The sequence below is a fragment of the Zalophus californianus genome, chromosome 5 (genome assembly GCF_009762305.2).
Source record: "Zalophus californianus isolate mZalCal1 chromosome 5, mZalCal1.pri.v2, whole genome shotgun sequence".
NCBI lineage: Eukaryota > Metazoa > Chordata > Mammalia > Carnivora > Otariidae > Zalophus > Zalophus californianus.
Genome location: NC_045599.1, coordinates 4054345 through 4061462, shown reverse-complemented (window position 1 = coordinate 4061462; position 7118 = coordinate 4054345).

Genomic DNA, 7118 nt, shown 5'->3' with positions numbered 1-7118 from the left:
GCTATTTCTATTTTTAATTTTTGGAGGAATCTTCATACTGTTTTCCACAGTGGTTGCACCAATTTATATTCCCACTAACAGTGCACTAAGGTTCCCTTTTCTCAACATCCTTGCCAGCACTTATTTCTTGTCTTTTTGATACTAGCCATTCTGACAGGTGTGAGGTGATACCTCATTGTGGTTTAGATTTTCATTTCCCTGATGATTAATGATGCTGAACATCTTTTCATGTGTCAGTTGGCCATCTACAGATGGCCAAGAAAATCTACAGATTTTCTTCTTTGGAAAAATGTCCATTCAGGTGCTCTGTACGTTTTTTAATCTGATTATTTGTGGGCTTTTTTGGTGTTATATAAATTCTTTATATATTTCGGATATTAATCTCCTGCTAATATCATTTGCAGATGTCTTCTTCCATTCAGTAAGTTGCCTTGTCATCTTATTTAGTTTCCTTTGCTGTGCAAATGTTTTTTAGTTTGGTGTTTTCTCAATAGTTTATTTTTGCTTTTGTTTCCCTTGCCTAGGAGACATATCCAGAAAAATGTTGCTAAGGCTGATGTCAAAGAAATTATTTCTCTGTGTTTTCTTTTAGAACTTTTATGGTTTCAGGTCCCACATTTAGGTCTTAATCCATTTTGAGTTTGTTTGTATGGTATAAGAAAGTGGTCCAATTTCATTCTTTTGAATGTAGCTGTCCAGTTTTCCCAACACCATTTATTGAAGAGACTGTCTTTTCCATTGTATATTCTTACCTCTTTTGTCATAGATTAATTGACCATATAAGTATGGGTTTATTTCTGGGCTCTCTATTCTGTTCTGTTGATCTGTGTGTTTATATTTGTGCCAGGACCATCCTGTTTTGATTACTATAGCTTTGTAGTGTAATTTGAAATCTGAGGTTGTGATACTTCCAGCTGTGTTCTTTCTCAAGACTGCTTTGGCTATTCAGGGTTCTTTGTGGTGCATTTTAGAATTATTTTTTCTAGTTACATGAAAAATATAATTGGAATTTTGATAGGGGTTGCATTGAATCCTTAGATTGTTTGGGGTAGTGTGGACATTTTAACAATATCAATTCTTTCATGTGCATGGTATACCTTTGCATTTGTGCTGACTTCACTTTTTTCATTGATGTCTTATAGTTTCAGAGTATGTCTTTTACCTCCTTGGTTAAATTTATTCCTAGGTATTTTATTCTTTTTGGTGCAGTCATAAATAGAATTGTTTTCTTTAATTCTCTTTCTGTTACTTTATTAGTGTATGGAAATGCAACTGATTTCCATATATTAATTTCTATATATTAATTTTGTATCTTCAATATGACTGAATTCATTTATTGCTTCTAATAACTCTTTGGTGGGTCTTTATGGTTTTCTATATATAGTATCAGCTGCAAATAGTGATAGTTTGACTTCTTCTTTACCAATTTGCATGCCTTTTATTTCTAAAAAGAAATAAATTGCCGTAGTTAGAACTTCCAGTTCTATACTGAATAACAGTGGCATGAGTGGACATCTTTTTTCCTGATTTTAAAGAAAAAGCTTTCAGGTTTTCACCAATGAGTATGATGGTAGCTGTGGGTTTGTCATATATGACCCTTATTATGTTGAGGTATGTTCCCTCTACACTCATTTCGTTGAGCATTTATATCATGAACAGACATTGAATTTCATCAAATGTGTCTTCTGCACCTATTTGATGATCATATGATTTTTATCCTTCCTTTAGTTAATTGGATATATCACATTGATTGCAATCCGTGAAATAATCCTTTCATGTATATTTGATTTCAGTTTGCTAATGTTGAGGATATTTTCACCTATTTCATCAAGGGTATTGGCCTGTAGTTTTACTTTTTTGTAGTGTCTTTGGTTTTGTTATGAGGGTGATGCTGAATTTGAAGTTTATCTTCTATTTTGGAGGGATAGTTTGAGAAGCATAGGTATTACTCTTCTTTAAATGTTTGGTAGAATTCACTCACCTGTGAAGCAATCTGGTCCTGGTCTTTAGTTTGTTGAGAGTTTTTTATTCTCTATTCAATTTTGTTACTAGTAATTGGTCTGTCCAGGTTTTCTATTTCTACCTGATTCAGTTTTGTAAGATTCCATGTTTCTACAAATTTATCCATTTCTTATAGGTTGTCCACTTTGTTGATATAATTTTTAGTAGTAGGCTCTTATAATCTTCTGTATTTATATGGTATTGGTTGTTCTCTTTTTCATTTCTGATCTTATTTGTTCCTCTCCCTTTTTGCCTTGAATAGTCTGGCTAAAAGTTTATCAATTTGGTCTATTTTTTTTTTTTCAAAGAACCAGCTCTTGGTATAATAGATATTTTCCATTTTTAAAGTCTCTTTCATTTATTTCTGCTCTGTTCTTTATTATTTCCTATCTTCTAACTTTCCTATCTTCTAACTTTGAGCTTTGTTATTTTTCTAGTTCCTTTACTTGTGGAGTTAGATTACCAATTTGGGATTTTTCTTGTTTCTTCAGGTAGACCTGCATCACTACAAACTTTCTTCCTAGAACTGCTTTTGCTGTGTCCCAAATACTTGCGACCATTGTTTTTCCATTTTTCTCTATCTTTTTCTTAAAATTTCCTCTTTGATTTCTTCATTGACCCATTTAGAAGCATGTTGGTTAGCCTCCACCTGTTTGTGTTTGCTTGGGTTTTTTTCCCCACTTTTTTCTTGTAATTTCTAGTTTCTTACTGTTGTGTTTGGAAAAGATGCTTGGTATGATTTCAGTCTTCTTAAATTTACTGAGACTTGTTTTGTAGCCTAATATGTGTTCTCTCCTGGAGAAAGTTCCACGTGCACTTGAAAGGAATGTGTGCTCTTTTGGGATGGAATGTTCTGTATATATCTGTTGAGTTTACCAGGTCTAATGTGTCCTTTAGGTGCTACTATGTTAGGTGCATAGATATTTGCAATTGTTATGTCCTCTTGTTGGATAGATTTCTTTTTCATTATGAAATTCCCTTCCTTGTCTCTTGTTACAGTTTTTTGTTTTAAAGTCCTTTTTGTTTATTGCTACCCCAGCTTTGTTTTTCTTTCATTTGCATGGCATATTTCTTTCCGTTCCTTCACTTTTCGTGTGTATGTGTCTTTAGGTATGAACTAAGTCTCTTTTTGGCAACATATAGATGTGTCTTGTTTTTTTATCCATTGAGTTACCTCATGTCTCTTGATTGGAGCATTATGTGAATGTTATACTTTTATAATTGTCCAACAGTTTTTGGATAGCTATTCTGTTAAAAAATTTTTTTTCTCTTTGCATTTCAGTTTGAGACATCTCTACTGACTTACCTTTAAGCTCACTGATTATTTTTTCAGCTCTGTTAATCTCTTACAGGGTTTTTTATTTCTAGTGTTTCCTTTTAATTCTTCGCGTTTCCATCTTTCTGCTTATATTAGCCGTATGTTCTTGCTTGTTACCCACTTTTTCCATCAGAGTCCTTAACATATTAATCATGGTCATTTTAAAGTCCTGAGGATACCAAAATATGTCCTATCTCAGTGTGGTTGTGATGCTTCTTTGTCTCTTCAGACTATGTATCCATTGCCTGTAGCCTTATTGGTTTGTGTTGAAAGACAGACATGATATTTCAGGTCATAGCAACTTGAGGAGTCATGCGGGTAATGTTTACTGTTTGCTGTAGCTGTAAGTGCCAGAGGCTTCAGTTTTCTTATTTTTTTCCTTCCCCTGTTGTCTTTTAGAAGCATTTCTTAGCTCAGAATGGCTAAAATTAACAAGTCAGGAAATGACAGATGTTGGCAGGGATGCAGAGAAAGGGGAACCCTCCTACACTGTTGGTGGGAATGCAAGCTGGTGCAGCCACTCTGGAAAACAGTATGGAGGTTCCTCAAAAAGTTGAAAATAGAGCTACCATATGACGAGCAATTGCACTGCTGGGTATTTACCCCAAAGATACAAATGTAGTGATCCGAAGGGGTATGTGCACCCCGATGTTTATAGCAGCAATGTCCACAATAGCCAAACTGTGGAAAGAGCCTGGATGTCCATCAACAGATGAATGGATAAAGAAGATGTGGTATATATATACAATGGAATATTACGCAGCCATCAAAAAATGAAATCTTGCCATTTGCAGTGACATGGATTGAACTAGAAGGTATTATGCTAAGTAAAATAAGTCAATCAGAGACAGACAATTATCACATGATCTCACTGATATGAGGAATTTGAGAAACAAGACAGAGGATCATAGGGGAAGGAAGGGAAAAATGAAACTAGATGAAACCAGAGAGGGAGACAAACCATAAGAGACTCTTAATCTCAAGAAACAAACTGAGGGTTTCTGGAGTGGAGGGGGGTGGGAGGGTTGGGGTGGCTGGGTGATGGACATTGGGGAGGGTATGTGCTATGGTGAGTGCTATGAATTGTGTAAGACTGATGAATCACAGACCTATACCCCTGAAACAAATAATACATTATATGTTAATAATAATTTAAAAAAAGCACCATTTCTTAGCTTTTTATCCTGCCCTTACATGAAGCAGGAAAGTTAGAGGTGTTTGGAGTTGTCTAATTGCCCTTTTGTCAGATCAAATATGGTTCAGGTAGGGAGGTAGGTGTGAAGATCCTGGAAACAGGTGATGGAGATTGAGGCGTGTATGTGTTGTGATCAGCACCAGGTGTTGTATGGAAGTGTTGAATCATTATACTGTACACCTGAAACTAATATTACAGTCTGTGTTCACTAACTGGAATTTAAGTAAAACCTTAAAAAATATATAGTTCTGGTAATTTCCCTTACAGTGTAGGCTCTTGTTATGGAGAAAGCCCTTAGCATATTTCAAAATGGTTACTTTCCTCTCCTTCTGCCCAAAACATGAGAGGACTTTTCACTCTTCCCTATGAGAACCCGGTGGGGTTCCTGGAGGTAAAAATCCATGAAAGTCTGAGGACCCCCCAAGGATTGATTCCCAGGAACTTTTAATTCTCATTCTAGTTCACACTCAGCCTCTGATTCATGAGTTTCCCTGTCCATCGGTACTGGCAGTATTTTCCGTACTGTGCATACAGTACAAGATCAGGCTGAAAAATCCAGTGAGAGCCTTATGGGGGTTTCCCTTGTATGTAACAGTCTTCTTTTGCTTTTAAAATTCTTTATCACTATCTTTTGCCATTTTAATTACTGTGTGTCTTGGTGTGGACCTCCTTGGGTTGAGTTTGAGGAGGGGGTAGTGTGGATCTCTGTGCCTCTGGATCCAGATACCAGTTTCCTTCCCCAGATAAGGAAAGCTTTCATCTATTATTTCTTCAAATTTTCTGCCCCCTTTTCTTTTTTCAGGGATTCCTCTAATGTGAATGTTATTATGCTTGATGGAGTCACTGAGTTCCCTAAGACTATTCTCAATTTGCATAATTTTTCCCTCTCATTTGCTCAGCTTGATTACTTTCCATTACTCTGTCTTCCAGGTCATTAATTCATTTCTCTGCTTCGTCTAGCCTATTTATTTCATCCAGTGTATTATTAATTTTATTGTGTTCATCCCAGACTGGTTTTATTTTTTAAATCTCTTTGCTAAGGGTCTCACTGATGTTCTCCACCCTTTTCTCAAGTCCATTGAGTATATTTATGATCATTACTTTAAATTCTCTATTGGTCTCTTGCTGTAGTTTGGTCCTGTTCTTTCATTTGGGAGATGTTTCTCTGTTTCCTCATTTTGTCTGTCTTTCTGTGCCAAGTCATCTACTTCTCTTGCTCTTAATGATAATAGCCTTATGAAGAAGAGGTCCTGTAGTGTCCTGAAATATAGTGTGCCCTGTTCCCTAGGGCCTGGTCTTTAGACAGTGTCTCCTACATGTGTTGCATGTGCTCTGCTATTGAGTCTTGGTCTCATTTTTGTTCAGTCCAGTTGTATGCAGAGGCTCTCTTTGCCTATTTGGGCAGTGAAGTGTGAGGCAGTCTGCTTGTCAAGACCTGCCCCCACCGCTGTCAGAACCAAAGTCCTGCAAAACACTTGGGTCAAGAGATGTGTTGACAGGGCTTGTGCTGGGTTCTGGGGCAGGGGCCCACAGTGCCAGGACTGAGGTGAATGTGACTGGGAAGGGTGGATCCACTGAATGTTGGGAGATGGGGCTTGTTGCAAGCAAGTTACGTAGTGAGTGTCCAGCACCCCACTGGTTTCCGCAGGTGGTCCTTGTGTATGCTGGGGTTGGGGGTGTGGGGCAGGGGAGAGAAATGGTGCCTGAGAGCTGTTTTGTTTTTTTTTTCCTAGAGGGGGTCTACCCATGCTCCCTGTCTCCCCAGGCTGCACTATGAGTTGAGCAAATCATTCCCTCTCCTGTCTGCCCCTAGCATTTTTCAAACTGCTATTTCTAAGCTGTATCTGCAGGGGCTGTTTTTTGTGCTGTCTCTTTAAGAGTGGGGGCTCCACCTCCTAATGAGGTCAGGGCTCTCCTGGAGCTGAGCATGCTGGTTTTTAAAATTCCAGGCTTTAAGTCCTGCTGATTTTTAGGACTCACTTTCCAAGCAAATACTGTAGAGATTCAGTCCTCCTTATTTGTGGGCTCCCCAGTGAGTCTGTTTTCCACCCTTCTCTGGGCCACCGGCTCCCTCTGCACCTCGGGTAGCCACGGCCCATTCAGCTCCAAGACTGCATCTTTGCCCTTCCTACTTTCTTCAGCGTGGCCTCTTCCCTGCCTTTAGTAGTAGAGTTTGTTCTTCCAGTCTTTGGGCCATTTTCTGAGTTACTTATGCTAATATGGGTGTTATCTAGTTGTATCTGTAGGATGAGGTGAGCTTTGGGTCCTCCTACTCCACCATCTTCCCAATTCTAATATGTGGTCTTATTTATTTATTTATTTATTTATTTATTTTTTGGCTTCTTAGTATAATGTTTTCAAAGTTCATCTGTGGTTATGCAATGTATCAGCACTTCATTTTTTATTAAATAATATTCTATTATATGGATATATCAGATTTTGTTTATCCATTCTTCCCATCCTCCATTTCTCTTTTTACTTGATTGTATCATGTCTAAGAAACTATTAACCATTAACCAAAGGATGCAAAGATTTACTCCAATGTTTCCTTGTAAGAATTTTAGAGCTTTAGCTTTTACATTTAAATCTAGGACCTATTTTTTT